The sequence below is a fragment of the Bidens hawaiensis genome, unplaced genomic scaffold (assembly GCF_021521415.1).
Source record: "Bidens hawaiensis isolate Kalapana, Puna unplaced genomic scaffold, B.hawaiensis_p1.1 tig00040741_1, whole genome shotgun sequence".
In the NCBI taxonomy this organism is placed as follows: Eukaryota; Viridiplantae; Streptophyta; class Magnoliopsida; order Asterales; family Asteraceae; genus Bidens; species Bidens hawaiensis.
This window is the reverse complement of record NW_027505677.1, coordinates 143,777-157,342: the sequence shown is the minus strand read 5'-3', so window position 1 is coordinate 157,342 and position 13,566 is coordinate 143,777. Positions and strand designations below refer to the sequence as shown.

At 34.1% G+C, this 13,566-nt stretch overlaps 1 pseudogene across 1 annotated transcript; it reads right to left on the bottom strand.

The window, feature by feature from the left end:
- Window positions 1-341: 341 nt before the first annotated feature.
- On the bottom strand, window positions 342-12,850 carry LOC143614688 (uncharacterized; annotated as a pseudogene). The gene is made up of 9 exons (XR_013150332.1): window positions 12,703-12,850; window positions 12,450-12,524; window positions 1,836-1,921; window positions 1,460-1,744; window positions 1,235-1,364; window positions 1,020-1,127; window positions 845-947; window positions 640-765; window positions 342-535 (listed from the first exon to the last, which is right to left on the bottom strand). The product of XR_013150332.1 is annotated as an uncharacterized LOC143614688 (transcript).
- Between the last annotated feature and the right edge of the window lie 716 nt (window positions 12,851-13,566).

Sequence of the window (13,566 nt, the reverse complement as noted above, 5' to 3'; positions counted from 1 at the left end):
ACGAACCGATGCAATAATATGCTCTAATGCGATAATATAATGCGCTAAGCAGATGAAGACAAAGACAGATGTGATTACGGTTGGTTCGACTATCTGGTTCAAGTTAGATTGCTTATCATGCGATTATACCTGGCTCGTTTATCTACCCATTCAAAAAAGAAACGACGATTATCGTCATCATCAAAATCCAAATAAAAAATTGGGTTGAAACAAATATAATGAAAAGGAGGGTAGAATGGTCTTTAAAATAATAATTCATTAAATTTGGGTATATATGATATATTTAGTTTTGGTTGGGTATATATGAAACGAAACCTGTAAATATATATAGACAAGTGAGCTTACGTGTCAGTAATAAATAGGCTGACGAGCTTTGGCAGCACATAATCAAAAGCAGGGTTAACAACATGAAGGGGGACCCGGTTCCCATTCCAAAATCCATGCAATCTGAAACCTCGCCGAAGTCCAGCAACTCAGATGGAGACTTAAGCTCATTCAGCAACACCTCTGGGTTATGAGGATACAAAGGACATAACTGTCATTTGCCCCAAAACAACAATCATTACAAAAACTAGGCTTTCAGCATACCGAAAAAGGTTGTACAAAATCATACTAGTTATGTGCTGGGAGTATTATTACCTTGTGAATGCCTGCGAGAACAACAAAAGGGACAGCGTGCCTTTGAGCCGCTAGTGCAACCATATTTAACCCGACTGGAGCTATCACACCGCCATTTGCCATGACAGCATGGGCTCCAACAATCACCTACCATCATAACATTCTAAAATGCAACTAAAACAAAAGAAAGCAGTTAAGTTGATGACGCAAGAAGTTAAACACATACCATGTTCACACGTGAAATCATGGCAAAAACAGCAGAATCTGTAATTACTGTTGTCTGCAATCCTCTAGCAATTAGTTCCTTTGCAAGAGTATGCCCTTGATATCTGTACAACAATAACTCGTTTAATAAGCTTGTAAAAAGAAAAGAAGAATATAATAACATCTCTTAATCAAACCTTGGAGCACCCTCTGCTACAAACACCCTAAATGATCTTTTCTTTTCCTTTGCAGCACAAAGAAATTCAATTACGGTTCCCGAACTGCCTAACGTTAGTATAACCTCACTGCAGATAATTATAAAATAAAAGTAATGATACATACTACTTACTAGTTAACAAACATGTCTAATTATAAAAAGATAATAATAATGAAGCTGGGATGAAAAGAATACTTGTGATGAATATGCTCGACAGCCTGCTCAGCTATCAGTTCATGACAGGTGGCAATATCTTGAATAAGCTCATTGACAGCCTCAATGACATTATGCTTTAGCTTCCGACTCCTTGAGTTTTTATCAGTAGCTGCATGCAGAGCATATATTATAATAAGTGATAAAGCAGCATGATAATAAGATTTAAGTTTGTAGAAATATTAGAGAGGTAAGTAGTAAGCTAACATTTATTAGTCTTGTGTTTAGAATCACCAGCAGAAGATGAAGAGTGGTGAAGAGCTGCAGATGCTGATGCTGCTGCTGCAGAAGAGTGGGGTGGAATGTCTTCTAGAAGAGTCTGCAGGGAAGGAGGCCTGAGGGTGGTTCTAGCGGCAGCGGCGGCTGATACAAGTGGATTATTGTCGTCTTCATCGTCGTCACTCAAGCCGCCAATGAAAGCTGTTGTTAGCGAAACATCTTCCTCTCGGATGATATGTAGCACACGCCTCACAATATTTCCAACAGCAACTTCTGCAGTTACATGTGGAATTGGTGTTTCAGCTTTCTTAGAATTAACGGCCATAAACAAGTAAAGAATAATAATAAGAAGTAAGTAACTAACCGACGGGATTAGCTTTGGTGAGTTGTTCTCCGATAGCCTTATGGCATGAATAAGAGCCCCGGCTTGATTAGCTTTGGTGAGTTGTTCTCGGATTGTTTGGATTATTCGGAAATCCGTTTAATCTGAATAAAAACATGTTTTTAGTGGTATTTTTCGGTTTGGTATATTTATTAGACTATTATTTGAAGTTTAAACTTTAAATTTGTGTTAAGAATAATTCGTATTTTCCGGTTTGTATGTTTATTGTGATTCTAAACTATTAAATGTTAGGAATAAAAAAATACGAAAATTTTTTAGGTTTATTACGGATTACTCGGATAATTTCGGATTTTTCGGATATTATCCGAATCTGATCCGAATTGAATTCGGATAGATTCGGATCGGATAGGAATTTTTCTAATTCGGATCGGATCGGATTTCGGATAGGGTCCAAAAATTTTCAAATCCGAATAACCCGAATAATCCGTTATCCGATCCGATGAACACCCATAGTTATTTCTAACAAAATTTTAAAATATGTATTATAAACTAGTCGTGACGAATAGTTTATGATTACCCACGAGTGATTTGTATAACCAATTAAAACTTGCCACGTGTCTATATACTAACCGTAACGACCAGTTTCACTAATCATCTACTCGTAAAGATTAAATAAGTTTAAAGTCTCGTAATCGACGCCAACGAGTAAATAAGAAATCATTTAGTCACCGTAACGACCAGTTTCACTAATCATCAATTCGTAAATATTAAATAAGTTTAAAGTCTCGTAATCAACGTCCACGAGTAAATAAGAAATCCTTTAGTCCCGATGAGTAGATTCTAAAACTTTACGAGTCACGAGTAGTATATTAAACTAACCACGAAGATGCGTTTGATTACCAAATGCATCGAACATGTTAGTTTTACAAAATATTAACCGAATTGGTTAGTTTGATTGGTCAACTAGTCGTTACGAGTACATATTGGTCAACGACTAGTTTACATTCACCATACGAGTATTTTATTGGTAATTAACTCGTCTTGATAAGTTTACCTGGTAAACAGTACGCATACGGGTAATTTATATGTAGTTAACTCGTCGTGACTATTTTACCTTGTTTACATTCTCAATACGAGTATTTTATTCGTAATTAACTCGTCCTGATAAGTTTACCTTATTTACATTACCCATACGAGTAGTTTATAGGTACTTGACTCGTCTTGGCTAGTTTAACGTAACAATCTACTCGTCTCATTACTTTATAGTCTAAACTAGTCGTTACAATGTTGTTTTGAAGTTGTTGGGTTTATATAAACGTCATGTTCTTGTTGTTTTGAACCTGCACATCAATGGGGAGGAGATTGATAATATTGTAGTTTGTTATGGCAGAAAGTGAGAAGAAACATAAGGAGCTACTAAGTATGTTCTGTTTGATTGTGGACGGCAAGGTGTATCTCTATCTTTGAGGTTCGGTTATTGTGAGTTTATAGATTTTGTTACTAGTCGTTTTAAAACAGGTCATGTTAAACGATTATCTTATAAGTTCTGTAATTACTCATATCCGGTGGATATACACAAGGTTATAATAATATATGTATATACTACTCGTATGAGCAATGCAAATCAGGTAAACTTATCCGGTGAATATTAGACACAACGAGTTAACTACCAATAAACTACTCGTATGGGTAGTGTAAATCAGGTAAACTTATCAGGACGAGTTAATTACGAATAAAATACTTGTATCGGGAATGTAAACTAGTCACGACGAGTTAATTACATATAAACTACTCGTACGCGTAATGTTTACCAGGTAAACTTATTGAGCCGAGTTAATTACTAGTAAATACTCGTATGGCGAATGTAAACTAGTCGTTGACCAAGATCTACTCGTAACGACTAGTTGACTAATCAAACTAACCATTCCGGTTAGTATTTTGTAAAACTAACTGGTTCAATGCATTTGGTAATCAAACGCATCTTCGTGGGTTTTAAAATTTACTCGTGACCCGTAAAGTTTTAGAATATACTCGTCGCGACTAAAGGATTTGTTATTTACTCGTGGGTGTTGATTACGAGGCTTTAAACTTATTTAATCTTTACGAGTAGATGATTAGTGAAACTGGTCGTTACGGTTAGTTTATAGACACGCGAAAAATTTTAATTGGTTATACAAACTACTCGTGGGTAATCATTATCTATTCGTCATGACTAGTTTATAATACCTATTTTGGGAATTTGTTGGAAATGACACATAAAACCTGAAAAACGTATCATAAACGCTTATTTTGGGAATTTTCCCAAAGTTATATCACAATGTAACCGAACATGATTGGGATTACCGAAACCCGACATAACTGTGACGGGTTTGAGAATAATTTTGAAATTTTACACGTGTTTGGGACGGGTTTAAGATTTCTAATATATCCGATTACCCGATAACATTGACCTATTTATCTAGATTATGTACCCGAATTACCCGATATAACTTTTTTTATATATGGTATACAATGAAAACTAGCATATTTTAAATGTATTTCATTATAAGTTTCCCATTTTCCATTTAGCCATATCAGTTTTGTTAAAAAAAATCCATCAGACCATAACTTTTTGGTTTCCAAATTTTCATATTCAAATTCTAATCCATGAGAGGTGTCGTAACTTCTGAATTGCTCGTCTTCTCACTAATCAACTGACAAGACGACACACTGTCTTGGTATTGAAAACATTTGTAGCTTCTTTTATACAATATATGGATCACATATTTCAATGTCATCTTGATAACCAAATTAAGATAATATTGCTAACAGGAATACCCGATACCCGATGGATAATTACCCGATAAATACCCAACAAGTTTGGGAATACTTAGACCCTTCCCACACACGACCCATTGCCATCCCTATATATACTAATTATTTAAATATAGAAATATAATTAAAATATATTATCATTAATTTTAATTCGGATATGAAACGAATTTTTTTGAATTACCATAAATTTATGGAGATACCTAAAGTATCAATAACAAATGAAAATTAGGGCAACGGAGTGAAAGAGGAGGACAAGGGGAGGACGATACAAATCCTTATTATAACTTCTCATTGACTTATTATTAATGGGGATGGATAAAATAAATTTTATATTAAAGACCAACTTTATTTATTTAGTTTAAAGGCGGGCTACTAACACATCTGATCATCTCTATTTTATCATTCGGAGGAAACCCACTCATAAATGAGAAAATCCACTGGCCCAACAAAAGTCGTATATTTTTATCTCAAGTGAGACTTGATCCTGAAACAAGATTAATCGTTAGTCCTTACCTGTCAACCTAAGGCGGAAATGTTGGGGCGCGAATTGATTGCTCATAACTCACTAGGTGCTATCATACAATTTAAATATGACAAAATCTAATTTATTTAAATTTAAATTCAATCAAATACACATCGTCTAAACTTGTTACGAATAAATAAAAAAAATAAATAAATCAAACTAGTTGTCATTTTATATATAACATAAAGTCAATCTATGTGATCTTCAGTCTTCACTTCAAACCAAAGAATAACATACAATATGCGTAAATATATATATATACTAGGTTATGTACCCGTATACAACACGGGTTTAACAAATTTAATTTAAAAGTTAATATCAATAATAAAAAGTCATGATAAATACATTTGGTTAAAATATATAAATATACGAACATACATTACAGTTAAATTAAACATTTTTTGTACTAATACATTTATCATAAATCGACAAATATTATATGATAGATATCATATGTTGTACAATAGTAAGGTTTTGAATTAACTACAATTTAGAAAAAAAAAATATATGCTTAATCAAGCATATATGTCTAAAAATATGCTTAATATTATATGATATATCATATGTTGTACAATAGTAAAGTTTTGAATTAACTACAATTTAGAAAAAAAAAACTAAGCTTAATATAGCGGTAACGAAAAATCTTTTTATAATAATTTACTCATTTACCAGAGAACATAATTGTATCATAAATGATAATTGTATCATAAATGATTATACTATAATCAAAAGAATATCTGATGTGTTTGTTATATTACAAAATTATAAATGATACAAATTATTCATGTCATGAGTTAAACAAAAAAAGAATAAAAATGAGGAATTACGTTAAATAAGGACAAAATTAAGTTACACTCATATTTTACAAACTCATAAATGATTATAATATAATCAAAAGAATAACTAATGTGTTTGTTATATAACAAAATTATAAATGATACAAATTATTCATGTCATGAGTAAAAAAAAGAATAAAAATGACGAATTACGTTAAATAAGGACAAAATTAAGTTACACTCATATTTTACAAACTCATAAAGAAATCACAAATCTCCAAATATTTCTTTATACACAACATTAGATGTCCTATTTGTAAGCTTACAATCTGTACCTAATATAAATACCTATATTTTACTCCATCTCTGCTTTTTACTCCCTAGTTGGTCATATACAATTGTCTATGGCTGAAAACCGAATGTTAATGAAGGAATGTTGAAAAGGTAGTTTGAGTTGTTAGAATTGAAAACATTAATTAAAAGAACAAAGAAAATGTTTAGTCCATCAGGACATAACTAAATAATAAATTGAAAAAAAAAATCATATTCAAATATAAAATTGTAACAACCCAGTTCATTATGAGGGAATGCTTCAGATGTGGGTTAAATGATCAATTATGTATCACAATTTCTTTATTACAACAACATACTCGACTCAAACGAAAAACCCAATTCTTAGAACATGAACACAACTCATTGCTGCAACTAAATGAAGTAAAAGCTAGTGAAACGTATCGAATACAGGGTCTAACTGACCCGTTTGCACTCCTTTTGTTCACGTATATTAAATGGATTGGGTATTCGAGTCAAACTGGCCCGTTTCCACTCCTTTTGTTAATTATTTTATTTCATTGATTCACATGAGCAAGATTCTACATAACACCAGCAGTTTGTTGACAACTGTATTCCTATTTTTAAGATGATTGAATTGGTTAGAAACCAATCTTTGTCTCACTTTCACATTCTGAGTGAACTTGCAATATCTGTTAAAAAAAAAGAATACGAGGTCAAAGTTTGGAAGTTATACAGGATAATCTACAGGATCCTCAATTCTAATCACACTTTGATATTGCTCAAGGTCGCTGATAGGCTGTTACACATATAAGTGACACACAATAAATTAAAACTAATTGTCTATGCCTGCTTTATCAAATGATAATTAAAACTCAACATTATGTGCATAGCAAGGTTTACCAAATTAGTATGTTACAATTGTGTACAAAAGATTGAAATATAAATAAATTACCTAGAAAAGTCCAAACTCTTGCTGGAGGAGCTTGTAAGCCAAACATCATCTTGATTGGTCTTTAAGAAAAAAAAGAAAAACATTTTAAGTTTAAGTTACCATGACAGGTTAATTATAGTTTTTAACTATTGCAGAATTTAGTAAAGTAAAAGAAAAACAAAGGCAGGTTAATTGGTAGTCTGTGATGCATCAGGAAGTTTTTGCAGATTATAATGTTTATGACTGTATAACTTGTAGATTTGTGATTATGTGGATTAGCTAAAGGATTTTGTACATACAGTTAGTTATACAGGTTTAAATTAAATTGAAGATAGACAACGAATTCATCAACGATAACAGTTAAGGTAAAAATAAACATACAAGCAATACTGGAATTGGAACCCTAACATAAAAGCAAACATATACAAAACCGTATGTAAACACAACAATTAAGAAGGAATTGTATACCTAAGTGGCTGAAGCAGGATAGTGTTCAGAAACCAGATCGTTGAGATGTGGATGATGATGACGACACGCGGTGATAAGGATCGCCGTTTCTTGTTCGGAATGGAAGATTCAGGCAGTTTTTTCGAACGACGAGATGTGGATGATGATAAACTGCGGTGACAACGGATCAACGATGGAGGGTAATGAGATGGTTGAGGGATCTGAAACATTAGGAAATGGGCCATAATGGTTTAGGGTTTCTGAAACTGAAACATGGTGAGGATGGATGATGAGATGGTTAGGGCTATTCTTGGGTGAAAAAGGAGACGGATGGAAGGCGGGATTTTGAGAGTAAGGATGTGTAAGAAAGGGACACGTGGCAGAGTAAAACTTTTATTTATTAAATAGTATATATATATATATATAACAAAGTTAAAATAAAAAGACAACAATTTCTAGAAGTGTAAGAAATAATATTAGCTATTGGATTTAACATAAAGGTAAACATGCAAATTCTTTCTGTTTGGAATTCAAATCTTTATTGTGGATTCCTATTTTTAAGTTTGTCTTATAATAATATAATAACAAATTGTGTTCTGATCTCATAATTTGTTTTTAATCGTTATACATATGCAACAATATATTATTAAACAATTAGATCAATTGTTAGCCGTAATAGTTGTATATATGTGTTGTACGTTATTTATTTGTTAAACTGGTTTTACGGTGTGTTATTGTGCACGAAACCTTAGATCCATCATATGTTGTACTATATATCTATTTTTGGTTCTATGTTATATCAATCAAAAGTCTATAAAATATAATAACCAACACAAAAACATTAAAACATTTACCATATTCCAAGTTTAGTTCAACAAAACTAAAACCCAAGCCAAAATATCAATAAAAGTTAATAAACTTTCAAATTAGCAAACACATAGATAATAACAAGTTTACCACAAAATGCCTATTCCCACATGCATACCATAAACCACACTGTTAATTACTATCAAGTTAGCTTCAAACATTCTTGTTTTCTGGATGTCGCCGTCTTTCGCATCTTTTTTTTAGAAGGCATTCCCTCGTAGTCTAACATATGCTTGAAAACCATATTATTTATGACAATTTCTCATCGCTAAGTATAAACTTTGCAGCGTATTTCCTTTTAAGATCGTGGAGCTCAGCCTTTTTGTTTCTCGTGTATCTGCACACATTTTCCTGCTTCTTGAGATAACCCACACTCACTTATTTCTCAAACTTGTATCATAGGCTAGTAGCGAGCTTCATCTGATTACACAGAACATCACATTGTGTTGAAAACCCCAAACACTCTAAGTTACAACACATTTGAGGACAATAACCCTTTAAAGAAAGACTCACCCAAACACATAAGGGCATAACCAAATCTTTTAGTAAACCAGTAAAAAAAACAACCTGTAACTATGGTGAAAATCAACACACCCATATAACAGAAAAGTGTGTTTATATTATAAGACACACAACAATAACACTAAACCAAAAAATATGTTAACAAGTTTTATACAAACCTAAAACTAAAAAAATACACTTAAACTATGATCACAATCCACAAACACACTACCACCATCAAATTAATTCCCATTTGTCCATATAACCTACAACTAATAACTTTAAACTCATAAAAACAACACACCTGTCACCCAATAAGTGTGTTTCTGTTACAACCTAAACAACCAAAATCTAAAACACACTGACGGATTCCATTAAAACTACCATCACAACAGAAGTTAACACCCATAACACACAACCAGGATTACCAATAATAGATTCACTATCAAATATAAAACTCAATACCAGATTCATTATTAAAAACACTTTGTTTTACAACATAAAAAATCCAACATCAAGTCTCCTACATTGTGTTTTACAACAACAAAAACCAAACACATGATTACCAATAACACACCGACAAATACACAAGAGGTTGATCGATGAACAGAGTAAACCCTAGAAATTGGGGCTTTATAATTAACAGTTAAATTAAGCCATAAAATAAACACACCTTGATTCTGTTGGAAAATTTAGAAAAGGTGAATGGAAATTAATTATTATAATAATAATAATATAAAACTCTTGGTTTGGTGAAACTCTTGAGTAAAGTGGCTTTATGACACTTAATGAGTTTTTATTATAACATTAAGTCACTAATTAAGTGAGACACTTGTTTTCTTTCAACTATTGTATATATTATTAGGCTTTGTGCCTCTTTTGAGAGAAGAAGAAGGGTGTTCACTCAAAAATCCATATGGTTAGAGAGGAGTACTCTCTACTTGATTTCTTCACCACATTATTCTAACTTATTCATTTTCAAGAACACTGATATACCCGATGAAACCTCGGGGCGTGTAGCCTTTCCCGGTAGTACATACTGCTTAGGTTGTTGTACCCTGGGAGACAGACAGACTCTTTAGTAGAGACCCAAAACTGTTTTAAGCGAAGCATATTAATATGTGCCTCAACCAACGCTCAATATATATTATTATGTTCATGTTTTGTTGCAGCTAATGGAGTTGAGTCAAGAATAAGAATCTGTAGCCACACCAAGAAAAAACTAAGACGAACGTGAAGATACTCAACGTGTGGAAGATTCGAGTCAAGAAGTTTCTGGTGAAGTTCTCACGGGCAACTCCCATGTAGAAAAAGTACCAAAAGCCAAAATTATTTTTAATTTTTTTTTTAATTTTATAAAGCACATGTACACTCTTTTTATATTTTTTTTTAATATAAAACACACGCACACTCTTTTTGTATTTTCACCCTCCAAATTTGTGCAAAAATTTTAACAGAAAGAAAAACTTTTATGTACAAATTTAACCTCAAAGAGACTCAATCGTCGAAACGTAGCATTTTAAGAAACCCTACAAGCACAATAAATCTAGCTGTTCCGAACGGTTTTGTAAATAAGTCCGCTACATTATTATCAGTGTGAACTTGTTCAAGATGAATCAATTTCCGGTCGTAATAGTCACGAATGAAATGAATTTTTATGTCAATGTGCTTGGTTTTAGAATGTTGAACAAGATTTTTAACAATAGCAATAACAACATCATTATCACAAAAAAATGGAGTGTCAAGAAATTTCAAACCGTAATTCAGCAATTGGTGTTGCATCCAAATAACCTGTGAACAGCAGGCAGAAGCAACAACATGCTCAGCCTTAGTAGTGGATATGGACAACGTTTGTTGTTTCTTACATTGCCATGAAATGAGTCGATCACCCAAGAATTGACATCCAGCAGACGTAGATTTCCTGTCAATATCATCACCTCCATAATTGCTGTCAGCAAAAGCATATAAATCAAAGTATGAGTTGTTGGGATACCAAAGACCTAGCTTCGGTTGCCTTATCAGATATCTAAAATACGTTTAACAATGATTAACTGAGAAAATTTAGGATTAGCCTAGAAGCGCACGCATTGACAGACTACAAACATGATGTCGGGGCGATTGGCGGTGAGATACATCAGGGATCCAATCATTGATCGATAGTAAGTTTGATCTATGGATTTCCTTTCAGGATCAGATGAAAGAATTGGTATTTCCGCCATAGGAGTCGCCACACTCTTAGAATCTTGGAACACGAATTTCGCCAACATGTCCTCGACATATTTCCCTTGATTTAGCAAAATTTCTGTCGAACTCTGACGAACCTGTAACCCCAAAAATGTGGTCATCTTCCCCCACAAACTCATCTCAATATCTTCTTCATTACTTCTTCAAATTCAGAACATAGAGCATTATTGGTGGAACCGAAAATGATATCATCAACATAAATCTGAACCAAGATTAGATCTTTTCCAGCCGTTTTAAGGAACAAGGTCTGATTGTGGTCCCTCGCTTGTACCCATGTCCCAACAAATGAGTCGTTAACGTCGCATACCATGCCCGAGGAGCTTGATGAAGACCATTGAGCTTTATCTAACTTGTAGACGTGACTTGGATGCCTCGAATCGATAAAACCCGATGGCTGGTCCACATATATATCCTCTTTTACTTCTCCATACAGAAATGCCGTCTTGACATCCATTTGGTAAACCGTGAACCCCATGTAAGAAGCATATGCCAAAAAAATCTGAATGGCCTCAAGACGAGCCACTAGAGCATACACTTCAGTGTAATCTAAATCTTCAACCTGAGGAAAGCCACAAACCACAAGCCGTGCTTTGTTTCAAACAATTATCCCAGTGTCATATTGCTTGTTACGACCCATCTTGTATCTAAAGCCTTATTTCTAACGGGCAACTCAACAAATCTCCAAACCTTGAGTTTCTCAAACTGATTCAATTCTTCATGCTTGGCTTCCACCCAACTTGGTTCTTGCAAAGCCATTTCAACTGACTTAGGTTCAATCTGAGAGATAAAATAGGAATATAAACGACCGTTGATGTGTCCTGTCTGACTTCTGGTTGAGACGCCTGTTTCAAGGTGACCTATGACATTCTCGATTGGATGGTCCCGTTGAATGCTTGTTGGAATAGAATGATCAGGAACGGAACTGGTAGTCTGTAGATTTGTTGGATCTTCAAGGAGTTCATAGAGATGGTTCCTCCATCCAGATGCCGTGGTACGATGCAAGTACGAGGTACTGGAAATGTATTCATTTGGTATGACATCTGCAAATAGAGTGCTACCAAATATTTGACGAATGGTACTCACCCCCTTAGCTGATGAGACATCAGCCACATGTGTCTCAGTTGTGTGCAATTCACATTCTTCAGGAGACTTTTGGGAAGAGACAGCCTAAGTAACATTTTCTAGTTGACTAGAAGACAATGGTTGAGTAGTATCAGATGATTCCGACGGATCTATACCCAGCACTGGAGACTTTTGAAAATCAGCAGAGATGTCTTCTTCATCTTCATCAACAGCATTCAAAATCCCTGCACCTGAGTTTTATGCATCAACAAATGGAAATGCATTAAATGTCTTAAACAATTCATTATAATCGAATAACCAGTCAGGACCGACATGAGCAACGATTTCATTCTCCTATAGCCTATTACACATCATAAGATTCCATAATCTGCTTAGTTGCCTTGTTGTGAACTCTGTATGGAGTGCGACCAACATATCCAACAAAGTAGCAATCATCAGCTTTAGTTCCAAACTTTGGAGTCGACTCGAGATTTAGTAGAGTGCATGGACATCCAAGAGCTCTAAAGTGTGCTACAATAGGCTTGCGACCATAAACAACATCATAAGGAGTCTTCATCTGTGATTTGTTGATCAACACCCGATTTTGAACGTAACATGTTGTGTTGACCGCTTCAGCCCGGAAGAACAGAGGTAGTTTGAGTCACACAACATAGTCCTTGCAGCCTCGATTAGGATTCTGTTCCTTCTCTCAGCTACACCATTTTGTTGCGGTGTACGAGCTGAGCTGTATTGTCTTAGTACTCCCTTCTCGACACAAAAATAATTCAACGTTGAGTTCCTGAACTCCGTGCCGTTGTCATATTGAATTCCTTTTAGCTTCATATTGAGTTGATTCTCCATTAGCACCACAAAACGCTTTATCAATTCTGCAGTTTCACTCTTATTTGACAAGAAAAACACCCAAGTGAAAGGTGCCTAATCATTAGTAATAACCAAACAATAAGAGCCATGAGAAATACTCAATACGTGAACCGGACCAAACAAGTCCATATGAAGCAATTGAAAAACCGAGGAAATAGTAATGACCAATTTTGGTTTGTGAGATTTACGATGATGTTTGCCTAAAGCACAAGCTACACATTTCTCAATTGTTAAAAAATCTTTGACAGAAAAACCACGGACGATGTAATTTTTAGCAAGATGGTTTAAAGTTTTAGCATTTTCATGACCAAGACGACGATGCCAGAGCATGACATTATGTTCCGACACTTTTGAAAATAAATAGGTGATTTCATCTGGAACATTTTTATTCATGTCGATCACGTAAGCATT